Source organism: Polypterus senegalus, chromosome 4 (assembly GCF_016835505.1).
Source record: "Polypterus senegalus isolate Bchr_013 chromosome 4, ASM1683550v1, whole genome shotgun sequence".
Classification (NCBI taxonomy): Eukaryota; Metazoa; Chordata; class Cladistia; order Polypteriformes; family Polypteridae; genus Polypterus; species Polypterus senegalus.
In genome coordinates, this window is record NC_053157.1 from 64,106,948 (window position 1) to 64,127,104 (window position 20,157).

Here is a 20,157-nt window from a genome sequence, read left to right on the forward strand (position 1 = left end):
TTTATTATATCTCAGTAAATTGTTAATTAAATATTTTCTTTAGTTTTTATGGATCTCAATTAAATGTAAGTGTATGCTAATTAATGTAATTTTGGGATTCTAAGTTATTGATTGGGCGTTAATTAAACCTAAGATGTTTTTGGATAGTTGTGATTTTTCTTTCTTTTATACATGACAGTATACAGGCCTTAAGCATGTCCTTGAATTAGTTTGCATTATTTCTGTTATTGTGATTCAATCAAACAATTCTTCAGTTGGTCATATAAAACATCTATTTACACTTTCTAATTCATGAGCTCATTGTCTTTTTGTAAATCTGTAGTTTAATTATTCTCCATCTTTAGTGTTATTTTCGGGATTCGTTTTAAGTGTATATGTATTTATTAAATAATGGTGAATTTCTTTTTGATCCAGCCACTTAGTTTTTCAATTAAATGCTGAATCTCAAGTATGATTCAGAAGTGAGTTTTAATTATATGTAGGATGATTTACATTAGCAAAGGATATGATTTAAGTTCCTGACAACATCAAAGAAGTTTAATGTGAAAAGTTGCTCTGTTTCTGGTTGTAATGATTTACTTACCCTTTGGACATGGGTTTGCTATGCAGAGAAGAGTTGCACAGAACAGAAAGAGTGCCAGGCAAGGCTGAAAGATGAAGATACCCAGGAATTTGTTATTCTCTTGTTATGATAATGCCTCAAATGAAACTTGAATATAGGAAGAAAACCGTCAAAACCCTGACCTCAAACAAATCCCCTAAAATTTTAATTTAAAATAAGTTTAATAAAACTAAGAAAGCAAAAATCCAAAATTCAGTCTTTTAAAATAACCCAAATAAATATAAAAAAGAGTACAAATCTAACTTTCAAAAGAAACCAAGAGCAATCAAAGCCAAAATCTGAGATATAGTGTACAAAATCTTTTAACAGAGCTAAAAATCAGAGCAAAAAGGTCAAAACCCCATGGCAGAGCGGAGTGGGGGATGAAGGGAAGACAACACAGTAAGGAAATGTATAAAACTGGAAGGAAGCAGTGGCAAAAGAAACATTATTTACTTTAAGCAGATTTAATACTAATCCTGCTTTCTGAAACAGGCCCCAGGTTAATTCCTAAATTACTTTATGCTTATTTATGTTTTGATATAATATTTTATTCATTTTCCTATTATATTTTAAATTGTTACATGACACCATTTTGGTTCTTTCTTTCTGTTGGGATGGCGCTGTGCTATTGATTGTTAGTATCCAGGTTGTCAGTCATGTGACATGACACAATATTTTTTGGAATTCTTGTAAATTAACTACTTAACTTTTTTTTATATTACTTTTTGGTTAATTTCTAGGATCATCTCCTGGGTAGTCTTTTAACTTTGCTTTTTGTAAGAAGATTACAAAATCAATAACAATGTTACAGTAATGAAAAATTAAATAAGAGAAGAAAGTACAGTGTAATTAATAAAAAATAAAAACATTAATAAATAGAAAAAAAACTATTTACAAAGACAAAATGATAAACAACAATAATCAAAACTTAACTCAGAGATGGAGCTGCAGCAAACCGATGTTGCCAGGTGACTTTTTTATGAGATATGTTGGGACTGCTTGGAGTTTGTATCGCCTTCTCTCTCATTCGGATGTCTACAGCTGTGAAACACTACCATTCACTTTCATTTACCCACCACATAAACTAAGCAGCAGTAATACCTTCTACTTTATTTCTGTGTTCTATTTTAATTTTATATTCTTGTGGGACTTACTTGATATACTGTATTACTGGGCACAGTGCAATTCTACTTTACTATATTGTTTTATACAGTATATTTTTGTTTTTTGCAATACCAATATGTGTTTATCCATCTATCCATTATCCAACCCGCTATATCCTAACTACAGGGTCAAGGTGGTCTGATGGAGCCAATTCCAGCCAATACAGGGCGCAAGGAAGGAAACAAACTCCGGGTAATAATGTTGTGATAATGTCATTTATTGTATATCGAAATTTTAATTGTGGTATGTGGAGGTAACACCAGAAGAAATTCCTAACAACTATGTTGTATTAACATTGTTCAAATGGTGCATAACACAAACAGTTGAATGTATTGTACATATAGTATAATAATTTTTGCATTCTGGTCAATGAAATAGTTTGTCAAATAAAATATATTGATAAAATAAACAGTACAACCCAAAAAGGAATTTTACAATAAAACATCAGATTGACTTTGACCACACATTTATTCAACTCAGTAGCTATGTGCTATGAAGCAGGGGGAAGGTTTAGCTAAACTTATAATAAGAACACATCTTTAAGTTACAGACACATGTTAAAGCATTCATAAAAACCAACTAGACCTCCCAAGTGCACCTGCAATTCAATGAATCATACAAAACTTTACTGGAAGTGTAGAAGGACAAACTTAATTATAAGTAACAGAAATGTCTACTGCCCCCTTACCAAGTTCAATATCCTCCCTCCTATGAACGTCAAGACTTAAACTTAATAATAGCAATATACAGCAAGATATTGAATTCTTATATTTCACCAAGTGCTTCCAAGACATTAACTCTTAACATCAATTACAATGTTGACAATGAGTGTACCAGAAAAATGTTACTTCACTATTTAAAAACATGTTTGATTATAAATACATTTGAAACAAAACATAAAAATGTTATGACATGAATTATAAAATTACTGAAAAATAAACATTTCTTTTAGTCCAAATATGTAGTGTTTGTTTACAGATTCTCCCAAATCTGGTGTGGTATGTAGATGTTGAGCTCTGAACATTAATGCTAACATTAATTTTATTTAAATTTTTTTCATTTTTATTACTATTTAATTTAATATTGTTTCTTTGTATCAGTATACTGCTGCTGGATTATATGAATTTCCCCTTGGGATTAATAAAGTATCTATCTATCTATCTATCTATCTGAACTTTGTCTGTCTCTAGCGTTAGTGTCTGGAGTGGCGGTACGTTCGGGCTTTGTTGTATGTCAGTATGTCCAACCATAGCTTGGTCTTGGTTCAGAATTGGCTTTTGCTGGAGGTCTAGAGGTTGGCTCTCTTGCATTTTGACATTTTGCTGTGGCTCTGGTTCTGAAACTGGTAATAAATGTCGACTACTGTATTTCGTCTGTATTCCTTACCTTCACAGTCCACAATGTAAGAATGTGGTTCTTGACACTTTTCTTTGATAACACACAATTTATAATGTCCTTTCTGGGTCTGAAGTCTGTCCACCTTGGTTGGCTACTGTGGCCTTAGTGTTCTACCATTCTTTTCATAATTAGGTTTTAGTGTTTTTAATTTCTTCATCAATTGTGTCTTAACTGATGCTGTGTGTTTGATCGTTGGCTTCAACAACAGTTTGCTGATGGGAATTGTGGTACGTGTGCGTTTGGATAAGAGCCATTGAGCAAGGGTTTTGTCTCTGGGTACTTTTCTCAGGTTGAGCAAATTCATGTACAGGTCAGTGTCATTTCTGTATTATCTCTGTACATTGTTTTCAATAAATGTTTGACACTTCTGACTGCTCTTTCACTAAGACCATTTGATTGGGAGTAGTCAGGACTAGTTGTTACACGTACAAAATCCCAGGTTCTTGTAAAGTCATGAAATGCGTGGCTTGTGTATTGAGTTCCGTTATCGGAATACAATTTCTGAGGGATGCCTAGCACAAAAAAGGAATGTTTTAACTTATTGATGACACATTGTGATGACAGGCTTTTAAGCTGATCAATTTTGAGACAGCCAGAATACAAATCTACAAGTACCAGGTAGTGCAGGTTGTGCCATTTCAAAATGTGTGAAGCAACAATAGGCCAAGGTAAGTAAGAAACAGGATTTAGTTTCAATGCGTACTTCTGAAGATGGTGTTTGTAGCTGTTACAAAAAACAGTATGACCTTACCATATCTTCAAAGTCATTTTGATGGTGGGCCAAAACACTGTCCCTCTTGCTCTTCTCTTTGTAACTTCAATTCCTAAATGTCTTTTATGTACGATCTTGAGATAATCAGAGTGGAGCAACTGAATATGTTAAATTCCACGGTAAGTTCATCTCAGTAGTCAAAAAATGGTTTTATCTCCTCTGGGATGCTACATTCTCGACTAGACCAGCTTCAATGTATTAGACCATGGAAGGACTGAAGTGTAGCATTCGTGTCAGTGTGCTCTCGGAGCTCTTTCAGTCGATGCGTTGAAATGAGCTGTACTCACTTCAAAGTCACAATTTTCTGCTAAATAGGGGGTCCTTTGGGGCACGTGAAAGTGTGTCTGCTAGATATAGGTGTGTCCTTCTTTTATAAATCAGGGTCAAATTCATAAATTCCGAAAGCTTCAGCAACATTCACTGCAGGTGAGCAGGAACTGTGTGGAGTGGTTTGTTGCAGGTTCTTACCAGTGGCTGATGGTCTTTTTCCAGTGTTGAAGATTTTCCATAGATGTAGTCATAAAGTCCATGACATGTGAAAATGTGAAATGACTGCCAAAAACTCCTTTTTAATCTGAGCATAACTTTTATCTGTTTCTGTTAGGGTGTGTGATGTGTATACTACTGGTTGTCCAATTTGCTGGCAGGCTGCTCCCAGGCCAAATTGGGATGCATCACAAGTGAGTTACTGGCTTGCTCACATCATTTTATTGCAGTACTGATTAGCTTGTAATAAGCACTTTCATTCCTAGAAAAGCTTTCTGCTCATGCTCCAGTTCCAGGAGACATCTTTGTGAAGCAGATGATGAAGTGGTGTAGCAATCTCGCTGGATTTGGTAATGAATTTGCCTAATTTGTCATGGCCAGGTATCACTGTAGCAAAAGTTTAGCCTCTGGTGTGGGCATTTCGCTGATGGCTATGATTTTCATGGGGTCAAGCTTAAGTCCCTTGTCAGTGAAAACATGACCCACATAATTGACTTCCTTGAGTCTAAATTTGCATTTACATGGATTGAGTCTAATTGCTTTGCTCTGTTAAGCACTTTTTTGTGCTTGGAGTCATGTTCTTTTACAGCTTTACCTCCAACCAAAATATCGTCCACAATGGATGAATGGATATCCAGTAAAAAGTTGTTCCATCACTCTCTGAAAAACTGAGCTGAACTGAGACCATAAGGCACTTGTAAGAATTTGAATCCATCGATGGTGTGTCAAATGTTGTGTAAAGAGATGAGGTTCTGTCAAGTTTAATTTGCCAAAAGGAGTTTTTTGCGTCAAGCACTGAGAACATACTAGCACCTGACATTTGCACCGCTATTTCCTCCGCTGTGCACATGGGATGTTGAGGTTTCACATGTGCTTTATTCAGATGTCATGGATCTATGCAGACACGGACTTCATCTGGCTTTTTCTTATGGCTACCATGTCAGAAACCCATTCAGTGGGTTCTTCCACAGGCTCAATTACATGAAGAACAGCCATTCTGTCTACTTCAGTCTTCACTCTGTCCTGAATTGCTAGAGGAAGACATCTTGGTGAACAAACAATAGACTGTATTGAGTATTGTAGGGTCGACTTTCATAGAATAAATAACTGGCAAATTGACAATTTCATCAGTGAATAGTCATGCGAATATTGAATACATATCTTAGGTGAAGCTGTTGTTCTCTGCCAAATCAGTGTTGTGCACGTTTTTGCTAAATGTGACCATATTCATTTTCAAACTGTGACTATGTCCTAAAATTGACTGAATAGGTTTGTTTACTACAAGGAATTTCAATGAGCGTGACTGCTTCCAAGTCTGGCAGGTAAGTGTTACACTGCCAATTGGGACAATTTCTGTATCCCTATAAGCAACAAGTCTGACTCATTTTTTCAGTGTTTGGAGTTGATCTGTCTGTTTTAAAATTTGAAGTCTGTCAATAGCAATGACACTGCAGCGTGCTCCAGTGTCAGTTTTGAGCTTTAAGTTTTTCTCATTCACTTTGACAGTACAGTATGCCTCCTCAGTACTTTTGTGTTTTATATTAATAGAGTCTTGAGGTATCATCCTCAAGCACAATTAGGACATTAATGGTGAATGTTTCCTCAGTGCCACTGCCATTGTCTGATTCATCAATCACTGTGTTTACTTGCTTCGCTGGTACTTTAAAGATTTACGTTGTTTTTAAAATGATTAAATTTTTTGCAATTGCATTACTGTTGTCCAAAAGCTGGGCAGCTGTTCATGTTTAGCTTGGTGGCTGCCTCCACAATTTTCTGCAGTTTACTATTGGCTTTAATGAGTTAGTATGCTGCTTCCTGTCCCATTTCACAAAACATTTAGTCCTACTGCTATTTTTATCTGCATTGCATCCACCTTGCAGACTCGAATGGAGGCTAGCAGGTGAGTGAGGAGGGCCCCACCTGACTCCCCACTCCTGACGTCACAGTTCCCCCTCCCCTCGGCCCACTGCCTCTTTCTCAGAATAGTGCGAATAAATTGCTCCTGCAAGCTAACTGTGATATTTATTGTGATGAGAGAAGTTGAAAAATCAACCGGAATGTTCAAGTAAATTACAGAAAAAAACCTGATCTAAATCCGTTAAGTAGTTCTCTCGTGAAAAGCAGACAGATAGACAGATGTTGGATTTTATATATAGAGATGTCAAAACTAAGGACTTTAAAAGTCTCCTGTTTATTAATAAACTGTTTTTTAAGATATACTATGCTTTAATGTATTAGTATGATTAAAAGGAAAACAGCAATTATTTGAATTTGTCTACACAGTAATCTTGCATATAGTATACAGTAATCCCTCACTATATCAGGCTTCGACTTTCGCGGCTTCACTCTATCGCAGATTTTATATGTAAGCATATCTAAATATATAACGCTGATTTTCCGCTGGTTCGCGGATTTCTGTGGACAATGGGTCTTTTTATTTCTGGTACATGCTTCCTCGGTTGGTTTGCCCAGTTGATTTCATACAAGGGATGCTATTGGCAGATGGCTGAGAAGCTAACCAATCAGAGCACGCGGTGAAGTTCCTGTGTGCTGATTGGCTCAGCGACGGAGCGCCAAATTTGATTCCACTGCATTAACCAGGAAATCTCGTCTCGCTCATTCAGCATCAATGTGTTTCACTGTGTAAAGAGTTAACTTTTGTGCTCTTTTGTGTTTTGTGCATAGTCAAGCCCTTCGTTATGGCTCCAAAACGATCTGGTCATGCTACTGCTTCAGGGGCGTGCCCAAGCGCCAACGGAAGATGCTAACGATTGCCGAAAAGGTAAAAGTTTTGGATATGTTGAATGAGTCCATGGTTCTTTTTATCTAAAAAAGAGGAAAAGAATATAAGATCTGCGGCCGCAGTGTCCTTTAACCAGGGCGCAAAATGAGCTGTAAGTGGATGTAATAAGGCAGTAGTCCGGATGGAATCTGCTTTAGGGATTTGGATTGAAGACTGCCGAAAGAAGAACAATGGCGGTGCTACACAGTCGTCTGAAGAGGCTCTGTTAGAAGAGCTGTAACGCTCTCCTTTGTTGTGCAGTAAAATTAAACTCATCGTTATCGAACAAGTCAAACATTGTTGGTGAGTAACCATAATTAATTTTCTACGTACAGTACTTAGTAAATGTACATATGTTTAGTGTCACTGTACACACATTTTACTGTATACAATTTTTCTTGCATTGTACGTATTTATTGCTGGTGGCCTGTCTATTGTAATGTCTGTAACATATGTGATATCGGAGACACTCGATATCTTTAAAATAATATTTACGTTTTACTGTATTAAACAGTGTGTTTCCATACATAATTTCAACGAATCTTACCTAATATCTAAGAGAATACAAAGGGTTTATGCTGTATAACTGTGCAGGAAATGTTTATAAGAGTGTGGGAGAGTTTATAAGGGCTTAAAATACATAAAAATAACCATATAAACATATGGTTTTTACTTCGCGGATTTTCATCTTTTGCGGGGTGTTCTGGAACACAACCCCCGCAATCGAGGAGGGATCACTGTATATTAAACCAAATTAAAGAAAATTAGCACTCAAAAATATTCAATAACTCAAAACAAAGACAGTGATGATATTACAGAAAAACAAAAGTAAAAAAGTAAATGTATAACAGTGTTCTTTTTTAAATGTAATTACTAGACCTCTATGACAAAGAATTATGCTAAAAAATAGGCTTCATGGGGAGATTTGGGCTATAATAGCTTTCATTAGAAGAAGATTTTTGCAGCAAATATGCTGTGTTTGCCGAATGCTTTTCTGTAAATACTCCACGCAGCCGGCTTAGGTAAACATTTTTTCCCAGTGTCCCATAATGCATGGCGACAGTGTAGCATCAAGGAGCTGTAGCAGCTATGAGCAGAACTTTCACTCGTGTTTACTGTAAGATTGTTGCTGATCTGCTTCTGTCTTGCATGATGTACTCTAGTCAGATTTCCATCCTGCAAACATTTTAAAACTGTTACCTCACAGCTCAAATCACATTTTTGGCCACAACAATTGGTCCAGGATAGTTGTCAGATGTATCTGTAGCCCTCAGGGATACTTAAAAGACCACTGCAACATTATAAGGATAGTTGCCAGATGTTTCTATAGTGCTCGGGGATACTTAGAGGCCCACTGCAACATTATAATCCAGTCAGAACTTGATCAGTTCCTCCTTCCCATTTGACTTCAATGCATTTCACAGTTTGGCAAAATTCCTGAACATTTTCATGATTTCGACAATCTCACGACAAAGTGAACACAGCAGGGTTCACTCATTACTTCTTGTGACCTACAGGCATATTGTACATTATGTGTAGTGATCTATTGTTACATGCCCACATCAAATCCAAACAACAAATAATAGCCCTGAATGATGTGTCAGTCCATTCCAGGACAGCCAGACTCACGCCAAGGCAGTTCACAGTTGCTAGTTAACCTAATCGATGCATTTTTGATATAGGAGTGGTTCAGTGGAGATACCCAGAGAAATGTCATGAAAAAAAGAAGGAATGTACAGACACCACCCAGACAGGAGTCTTCTGCCACTTCAGACAGCAGCAGCACTCAGCAGTATGGCACAGAAATACACAACATATTAAAATCTTACACAGATGCTGTATTTTTAGTGTTTTGGGGCATTTTTACAATTTTATATGTTTTACCTTCTCCCAATTTGAGTTCTGGTGCTCTCAATATTACATATTAAGGCATCACAACATTTTATATAAAAGAAGATTACAATCAGAGCTTAGTTGTCAGATCTTTGTTAGACCAACAATAGACCCCCTTCAATTTTCTTCTTCTATCTTGGTCTTATCAGACCAGAGAATCTTATTTCTCACCATCTCAGAGTCCTTCAGGTGTCTTTTAGCAAACTCCAAGATAGAACTTTTTGGCCTTAATTCTATGTGTGTGTGGAGACAACCAGGCACTGCTCATCACTTGTCCAATACAGTCCCCACAGTGAAGCATGGCGGTGGCAGCATCATGCTGTGGGGGTGTTTTTCAGCTGCAGGGACAGGATGACTGGTTGCAATCGAGGGAAAGATGAATGCCGCCAAGTACAGGGATATCCTGATAACCTTCTCCAGAGTGCTAAGGACCTCAGACTGGGCCGAAGGTGTACCTTCCAACAAGACAATGACCCTAAGCACACAGCTAAAATAACGAAGGAGTGGCTTCACAACAACTCTGTGACTGTTCTTGAAAGGCCCAGCCAGATCCCTGACTTAAACCCAATTGAGCATCTCTGGAGAGACCTAAACATGGCTGTCCACCAACGTTTACCATCTAACCTGACAGAACTGGAGAGGATCTGCAAGGAGGAATGGCAGAGGATCCCCAAATCCAGGTGTGAAAAACTTGTTGCATCTTTCCCAAGAAGACACATGGCTGTATTAGTTCAAAAGGGTGCTTCTACTAAATACTGAGCAATGGGTCTGAATACTTAGGACCATTTGATATTTCAGTTTTTCTTTTTTAATAAATCTGCAACAATTTCAAAAATTCTTTTTTTGTCTGTCAATATGGGGTGCTGTGTGTACATTAATGAAGGAAAAAATTTATTTAAATGATTTTAGCAAATGGCTGCAATATAACAAAGAGTAAAAAAATTGAAGGGGGTCTGAATACTTTCCGTACCCACTGTAGTTTAGAGAAGACCTGGGTATCTCTGATGATTTCTAGAAAGCACTTAATTTTTGAGGTTTAGTTTGAAGATTTTTCACTATCAGCCTAACTTGGTTTTATTCAACACTACATAATAAATGCTGTCACACACTTGCGCATGAGAGGCAGCTAAAGGGATCAAAAGAGGGAAATTCCATGCCGGACCAGGGAGTGGCAGAGTGCACTAATCCTTTGTCTTTTTCCTCTGCAGGCTAACCACGGGAGATTCCGCCTGGGCCTGATGACATTACCTCTGGTTCTGGGCATGATGAAGCCATTTCCGTTCCCGGCTTGATGACATCATTTCTGGTTCTAGCGTTGATAACATCACTTCCAGTTCCTGCCCAGATGACGTCATTTGCCCTGTCTGTATGGACTGATTGCTCAAATCTTTGCCTTTTTTACAGCCAATTAGTTTACTAGGTGGCTGCACCAAAACCTTTTTGCAGTGTCATTTGAATCATTTCACAATGCATACCTTCTAAAAATTTAAGGACTTTCTAAAAGGAGGTACATTTAAAAAAAGGAAAGTCTTTTTGTAGTATGTATAAACAGCCTATTTTTATAAAATAGTTTGCTTAAGTTTGTGTTTATATTACAGTACATGTTGTGCACAAAGTCCATATACCCCTATCTTTTGGAGGATTTTGAAAGCTAAAGGTTACCTCTTAGGAATCAAAAACATCTGTATGGGTCTCTCCATGATCTCTGCATAGCCAAATGCGCCGCCAGGTTCTCCTGCTCATGTTCTGCGGGGTGACTTTCTGGAACGCTGTGCGAACCGCATTTTTCAGTTCATCGTTCAATGAATAACTGCGCTTCCGCACGTCTTTTTTGATAAACCCCCAGAGTGCATTATCTGGAGTTATGAGATCAGGGCTTCTCGGAGGCCACGGAAGAGGAGCGGGATTGTTGTTTGATCTTTGTCCGATCCAACGAATTCCAAAAACTTTGTTGAGGTAATCACGCACGGTGATTACGAAATGGGCAGGTGCCCCATCTTGTTGAAACCAGACATTGTCAAGGATGCCCTGGTTTCTCAGTTGCGGGATGAGCCAGCCATTCAGCATTTCCAGATAACTGATTTGGTTAACAGAACCATCAAAAAATAAGGGCCTAACAAATGCTATGCTGTCATTCCGGCCCAGGTCATCACGTGTGGTGGGTTATGCTCAATTTCTTTGAAGAAATGTGGATTTTCTTTTCCCCAGAAAAACATGATTCGATTGTGGGAGCTGCGATAAATCGAGCACTCGTCTAAAAACATTACCTTTTCCTTCTCAGCATTTGTTGGAAATTGGTGCAGCATCAGATCACAAGCTTCCTGATGTCTGTCCAAGTCAGCATCCAAATGCTCCGCGATCGTGAAAACACTTGTGTCACCCATCGCTTCGTCATGGAATGACCACCATGTTGTTGTGATTTCTTGAGCGGCAGCAGGTGGCAGCACCAGACAGGATGTCAGAAACACACCACGAAATACGGGGAAGACTTGGGCTGATGTTCACAGGAACCAAATTGTCATGGTTATTCCTGTAAATGCTCCTAAAAATAGTGTATATGGACTTTGTGTGCACCCTGTACATTATTTTAGAAATAGGAACTTCTTTGTTCCTTACTCAGAACAAGGAATACATATATATTCAGTTCTTGATAATAGGGCATCACTGGTCAACGACATCCTTCTCAAAATACCTCTGGAGAAAAGTAGATATCATGCATTCACTAACATGGCCAGAACATGAAACCCCAGGTTAAAGGTATCCCTGGCCATAAGTAAACATGGCTCAAGCAGTATCTGCAGGCAACACTGCCCACTTCTCCAGTCTCTTATATGGCTAACACTTTTGCTGAAAAACACTTAACGAAGACCAATTTTTCCACTATGCATCAGACAGTAAAGGTGGATGACATTTTTCTTTTACACATTAAAAAATGTAAAGGCACAAATAATAACCCTGCAAGAGAGTTTGCATTATATAAACACTTAATTGAAGTACTAGATTAGTCATTCTGTTTTCAAATTGATTATATCCATTATCTTTATAATGATCGACTATAATACCTTAAGGGTATTCGTTCGTGGCATCAACATTTTTTTACCGTTTGAAAATCTTTCATTGTGAAAAGGTTTGCATGATCTAAATTCACTCAAAATGCTTTATCTAAAGTCTGGGCCCCTGCTGTAATTCTTTAATTTTCAATCAGCCTACCCTGATTTATCTCCTTGTCATGCTGACATTTTTCACATAATTTGTCTTCATTTTGTAAAATGTCTCTAATTATGATTGACTTTTCTTTTTAGCTCAGTTTGATTAAAGTGCCTTTATCACTCCAGGTAAACTCTTAAAGTTGACAAGACCACAAGTAGTATAAATTTCAATTATTTTATACATTTGCAACTAAAGTGGGGTTACAAAATGTTTCATGCTTTTGATAATTTTCTGAAAATACACCATCCTGATATAACCTAAAGCACTGACTATATTCAATAATAGGTTCTTTATGTCTTTCACACAACAGTAAGAAAATTCATAATACTAAACACAAGGTATAAAAATGAAATAAAGTAATTGCTGAAACATCTAAACACAACCTTTTAATGACTTAGCTCATGGCTTTTCTTCCTTAAGTTAATTACTTGTAACAAAGTTTTCTACAAAACTAATGTCAGATTGTTAAAATGCCATTCTGCATTCAAAACTTTAAATTTGTTACATACAGTAGGTTGTGGTTGTGGTTACACAGCTCCCTGTAAAACTTTTTAAATCCCATTTCAGGTACTTTCATGTAGAGTTCCCCCTATGGCTGGTTGAACTTGTTCCACAGTTACTCTGGCAAATCATAAAGAAAGATTAGTGACTAAACTGTCCTGGGCTGAGTGAGTGTGGGTTTGTGAATATTTATAGTCTCTCCGAAAAATCAGACCTTTTCATTATACATATGGGTACGACACCAGACTTCAGCAATGCCAGGTAAACAAAACCAAAATGCTTAGCAAAAATCGAAAAATGCAAGCAGAAAGGAAAGAAAAACTAACTAAATCTTTGTCTGATATTAATTTACCATGAAGTGAGTTTTTGCTTTTTTTTATTAAATCCCCAAAAGCCTGAAAATTGAAGGCTGTGTGCCTCTTAAATAGTGTGGACCCGACCCAGACACAGACAGGTGGACATGTTGTTAAATACCACCACACGTTTATTTACAGAATTATTTACAATTAATTGGTCACTCAGACCCAGTTCAGTAAGTGCACAAACCCCAACACACACAGTCCTGGCCACTAATGCCTTCTTCACGGGCCGCCTCCACTCTCCTCTCTTGCCTCGTCCTTCTTCCACCTGACTCTAGCGCTGAATGAATGGAGATGGTCCCTTTTAAACAGTCCCCGGATGAGCTCCAGGTGTTCCTGGCATTCCTCCTCTGGCCACGCCCCAGCGTGGCGGAAGTGCTGGCTGTCCTCCTGGCAGCTCTCCGGGTGCCGTCCTAAATCTTCTCCCCAGCACTTCCTGGTGTGGCGGAAGTGCTGGGGTAACTGGTCCCCAAGGCATTGGGGCGCCTCCTGGCGGTGACCACGGGCCCCTACAGGGTGGAGCTTCCATGCCCTGCACCTGTGGCCCCCAGAGCAACCAGGAAGGCAGCCCACACGTGATCCAGGGTGGGCTCTGACCCTCTTCCGGTCCCTCACGGCGTCCCGGTTGGGTAGTTGCCCCTGGCATCCCTGACAATAGCAATGAGTATCGTGACGGAAAACAAGCCATGTGATGGCAACCAGCCTAGCAACCATAAACAAATGGTTATACCTGTAAAATGAAAAATAAAATGTTACAATAGAAAAAAATAAATAAACATTTACGCAAAGCAGAAAAACACCAGTGGTCACAGTATTTTCTGAGGACAAACTATCACTGGAGTCCAAAATTTGAATTCTAGCCTAGACAATGCCTGCAATGAAAGCTACTCTCTCAAAGTCTGTACAGGTTTTCCTTTCACATGCCAAAAGCTCATGGTATACTGATCTAAAATAACTCGACTCACTGTGGCAGCGTGCAAAAGTGTGTGCTGCCAAGTTTGGGGTCATTTCCTACTTGAAACGGACTCTGGCCATCACAATTCTGAATGAGATTAAGTTTGAGAATGGATGGATGGATGGTACCAGGACCAATTTAAAAATTTTTACTACTTGAGCTCATTTAGCGTTACCTTAATTATTATTATTATGCATGCTTTGTAACTTATATTACTTACTGTATTTTTGCTTCATTGTATTCATGAATCTGTGTAAGCATTTTAGGCCTGTCTTCATTGAAGAATTCTGTGAGTTAATAAGGGTTGTTTACTTTTTAAAATGTTATTATGATGTTTTTAGAATTTATTGAAGCACTATTCATTTTTCAAACCAAATGTATGTTGATTATAGGACAACACAGAATAGGTTTGTTTGCAAAGCATTTTTTATTCCAATAAAAATAAAAAAAAACAACAGATCTCATAACTTTTACACTTATGCAAGGCCTTATAGAACACTTTGTAAACTTTCTAGTCTTGCTTTCAACCTCTAGAGTCAGAAATACAACTTTAGTAACAATATGTGCTAATAATGGGCACCAAATAAAAAATGAGGTTTACCTGAAGTTAATAATACAATTTAAATTAACTGATATAATAAAATGCAGATCAAGTAAGCAAGAAAACAACTAATTGACATTCACTGTAACAAAATTTGGCATGTGCTGTTTTATTAAGACCTGCAAAACATTGAAAATATGCATACAATTCAATACAATACAGTTTATTTTTGTATAGCCCAAAATCACACAGGAAGTGCCGCAATGGGCTTTAACAGGCCCGCCTCTTGACAGCCCCCCAGCCTTGACTCTCTGAGAAGACAAGGAAAAACTCCCAAAAAAGACCTTGTAGGGAAAAATGGAAGAAACCTCGGGAAAGGCAGTTCAAAGAGAGACCCCTTTCCAGGTAGGTTGGGCGTGCAGTGGGTGTCAAAAGAAGGGGGTCAATACAATACAATACACAGAACAGAACAAATCCTCAATACAGCATAATAATAAAAATTTTAGAAGTACGGAGCAGAATTTAATAGTAGATGATATCACATAATAAGATTTGGATATTTTTAGAGTCCTGGAGACCTCATCCATCAAGCTGCCTCCCCATTTGGCCATTCCACGGCTGAAACGTTGCTCGACCAGCCAATCCGATGAAAGGACCACTTTTTCCCATGATTCCTGTGATCCTCCATCAGGGATGACTTTACCACAGGCAGGCAAACAACTTGGCAGGTGGGCCGTGGCACCAATTGCCACATTTGAGTACCAGGAACAGAAACAGAATAGGTGAGGGTTATTAACAAATTATAACAATCATGTTACTTATGTTTTAGTGCTAATGACTAACAACAGAGATGCAGTCTGTACAGTTAATCAGGAGCTCTAGTCAGGATATGCTAAACTGAAGTAGTGAGTCTTCAGCCGAGATTTAAAGGCTGGGACTGAAGGGGCATCTCTTATAGAAGCAGGAAGACCATTCCACAGTTTAGGGGCCCTGTAACTAAAAGCTCGACCTCCCACTGTTATTTTATTAATCCTTGGAATCCTAAGCAGACCGGCATCTTGAGATCTTAATGTGCGCTCAGGTTTGTAAGTCATGATAAGTTCAGACAAGTAAGTTAGACCTTGGCCATTTAATGCTTTATATGTTAAAAGGAGGATTTTGAAATCTGCCCTAAATTTAACCAGGAGCCAGTGTAAGGATTTAAGAACTGGAGTTATGTGTTCATATTTTCTTGTTCTTGTAATAATTCTTGCAGCCGCATTTTGGATTAACTGGAGGCTATATAAAGAACAGTTTGAACAGCCAGTGAACACCGCATTGCAGTAGTCAATCCTACTAGAGATAAATGCATGAATTAATTTCTCAGAATCCTGTTTATTTAGAAAGCGCCTTAATTTCCTAACATTTTTAAGATGGAAGAAACATGTTTTGACGACTTTGTAATATGTGCTTTAAATGACATGCTAGAATCAAAGATAACTCCTAGATTGCGGGCTGATTCAGTAAAATTAATTGGGATTACAACTGAGTTAAATGATAACAAAATATTGCTGTGATCAGCGTCATTCCCTCCAACAATTAACATCTCTGTTTTATCTGTATTTAAAGATAAGTAGTTCTCATTCATCCACTCCTTTAATTCACTAACACAACTAATTAAAGACAACATCGGAGAAACTTCATTTGATTTAAATGAAAGGTATAACTGGCTGTCATCTGCATACGAGTGAAAATTAACATTATGTTTCCTAATGAGAGATCCCAGTGGAAGCATGTAAAGTGAAAACAGTAAAGGTCCCAGTACTGAGCCCTGCGGGACACCATATTGAACTTCTGTGTATAATGATGGAGTACTGTCAGCACATTTCTGTACATATTAAATTTTAAGATTTAGCAGAAAATCATTTATTAGACCAAAATACATTATATAAAGATGTATCGCATTGTACATTTTAAAAATAAACAACCTGTTGTGAGGGAGAAACCTTTCAAAAAACATCTGAACATACATTGACACCAAAGACATCAGTGGTAAAAACCAAATGATATGATTGCTGTGTATGCTCTTTGTTCTCCAGTTAAAATGGTAGTGTAGGAGTCAACGTAAGGTCGAAAGAATTAGTAGCCATGTTTGTTATAAAGAGGAAAACATGCATTTGAAATAAGCAGCGTGTCACTCTCTGTCAAAAGGACTGCCGTTAAGAGAGTTGGTAATGAAGACCCACAGAAGAATCAGATTTCAGTACTCAAAACACCCAAATCAATAAATCTGCCTAACAACACCAGTAAAGCATAGACAAGGCTGCACAACATCCTCTTTCTGACAGCACATCTAAACAAATAACGAAACTAAATTAGCGTTACTGTCTTATAGTGGAAACATGCCATTCCAGAATATAACTGTTGGGTTTTAAAATGTAGAATATTCATAGACCACAATGCTTATTTAGACTCTATTTGTTGTTGTTATGCCCTATAGTCAAAATGACAGAAAGATATCGAAGTAGACAGAAGTATTTCTCAGACATGGAGTCAAATAGTTATGGCAGTTTGTGTGTGTCTCTCACCTGTCGCACTGCTCATTACAATGTAATTACCTTGTACTACTATAATCTCTTGAAATGTTAGATTTTTATTTTCTTTTTCTGTCTTCCTGCTATTCTGGCAGTTTAATTTTCATGAACTGGAGCAATTGGGGGCAGGTGTTTGAAGGAGAAGCCCTGTGGGGTGTAGCCTTTGCAGTGCAGCATTTTGCTGACACTCACTACACCCTTTTTATGTGTTATCTCTAGATGTGTAGTCTCGTTTGAGAATATGTCTGTTCCCACGAGACTACAGCCTTTATAGTTAAACCAGGTAATTTCAATTAAATATCTTTCACATATCTTTATGGTTACATTGCTAAGATATCATGTTATAGAATTTACTATGCAGTGAAAATACTTATTTTGGAGTATCTTTCCTTTTATTCAATTTAAGTGTTTATTAGATATTTCTTCTGTGACCAATAAATCATTTTTGTCCACAAATACATATATTACAAACACATCTCTTACATGTCTCACTTTATTTATTCAACTTGATTTCCTTTAGTTATCATTGTTTGCTGATTATCAGTTTTTGTTTTTGCTTTCTAGTTTAGTGAGATTCATGGTTGTTGACTCCTGCTCATTTTGACTAAAAGGGTTTCATTAGCTGATCGTTGTTGTACCTAGCTGCGGTGGTCTGGCGCCCTGCCCGGGGTTTGTTTCCTGCCTTGCGCCCTGTGTTGACTGGGATTGGCTCCAGCAGACCCCCGTGACCCTATAGTTAGGATATAGTGGGTTGGATAATGGATGGATGGATGTTGTACCTAGCACAGTTCTGCTGTTTCCACCAATGCTGAACAGTTTGGGAATGAGACATGGCTGATGAAAGCAGAACATGAACAAAAGCTATAAAAACATTTGAAAACGATCAGATGGATGTGTGCACAAGAGTGAAAGGAAGATGAATGCCGAGTTAAGAAAAAGACTTGGTGTGGAGGAAGTAAGTGCTGCACTGAACAGAAACAGATTAAGCGGGCTTGGGCATGTGGAGAGGGAGGCAGAGAATAATTGTTTGAAGAAAGGCACCAAGATGGAGGTGGAGGGGCTTGAGACCAGGAGGGAGGCCAAAGAAATGGAGGAGACAGTGTCAGTTGGCATGAAAAGGGTGGTCTCAAAAGGTCAGATTTTTTCTATAATTTGCTCAAACATCCTGGTTGATTTTGTGACTTCTCTCATTGTGCTAAGTATCATAGTTTGCTTGCGGTACAGATTTATTTGCGCAGGCCGAGGGGAGCGGGCCCTCCTCACTCACGTGCCAGCCTTCATTTGAGTCGGTCTACCTCTCACCATGTAATGGAGCATGCCTTGTGTCTGCTTAGCTAGCGATACCTGTTTGTTCAACAGACATTATTGTTAAGGAGTAACGTTTGACGTTTTTGAGAGGGAGATCAGAGCTAAATGTGTTTTAGAGGGTAGGTGCTGAATGCCAGAGACATCACGGCCACATGGGGGATGCTCTCCCAACAGACCTGAACACGATCAGATACAGTACCAGCGTCTATTGATTTTTAAAGTTTGTCATGATTCACTACTACATGGGTGCATCCGTTTGGGACAGCTAGTATGATATAAATATATTTTAATCATAGAATGTGTCTCTCAAAAGGGTAATGAAGAACAAAACAAAGTAATTTACAGAACAAGCTGCAACCCATCACAAGACAAAGTATAGACTTCAATGGTTAATGCAGCATTATGTTGACGTATATAGTACATAACTTGGACATGTTGTAGTACATCTTAAACAAGCAGCAGGATATAAAAATAAAAACAGTAAACGCAAGATACATCTCCAGCCCATCACAGAATTATGCTATGCACTTACAACATTCTCATACCATGTGAATTTAGAGTCCCTAACTGACAAAACTCACAAATCTGTTGTTTGAAGAAGAACAAAATACCTAAGAAACATACAGGGGGGACAGTGCTATTTTAGTATAAAATAATGATTGTATGAAAATCGGATCCCTAAATGTGGAGCTGTGAGACTACAGTGTTAACCACTGCAGCACTGTACTGCTTGACACATTTGATATAAAATAAAAGTGGCAATGATTAAATTAAATAGTTTTTAAAAATCATAATTAATTCATATACTAGTACAGAGTAATGATTTAAGCAAAATCATAAAATGCATTTGATAATCTTATATGTAAATGTCTACGGGTGGAAGTGTGTGTGTCTGTCTGTCCAGCCCGGAAGTGCGAGGATACAGCATGAAGCACAAGGAGCCAGCAAGATGGCCCCAAGTTAACAAATCAAAACAATAATGACTTACAAAGGCTACAGCATGAAGCTGAAAGAAAGCGACTCTGTCACCAAAGTGAAACTGCTGAGGAACGACAAATGAGAAAGAAACTTGCTTAGCCGCTGATAAACAAAGGGGGCGAGCACGTCCGCAAAACAAAACCGCCGACTCTGTATGTCAATGTTTTTTCTGACAATTTCAATAGTTTCTAGGAGCCTGGGATTTTTACAGCATGGGCTTACACAGCTAGTTATAATATAATGGGCTCCTTGTGCCTGTTACACAAAATGTGATTAAGTGGATTGTATAACAATCTATGGATTGCTTTCTTAAAAAACTTTAATGTGTGAAATATGTGTTTATTTTATTTTGGCAGCACACGATGCACGTACATGTCCACTGCTTAGTTGCACAAAATATATTTTGTTACTCTTCAAAGTAAACTGTATTAACAGCTATGAAGATTGCACAGGGAACTGGATTTAATTTATTGTGTTATCTATTTAGGCCAAAGAGCCTTCAAAAGAGCCATGAATGATAAGCAAACAAAAAAGAGAGGCACAAAAAAGCTTTTTTTTTTATTGCTGATATAGACATTTTAGATGATTGAATTAATTTTCCCTAAGAGGTTCAAACAACTTTCATTGTACCTA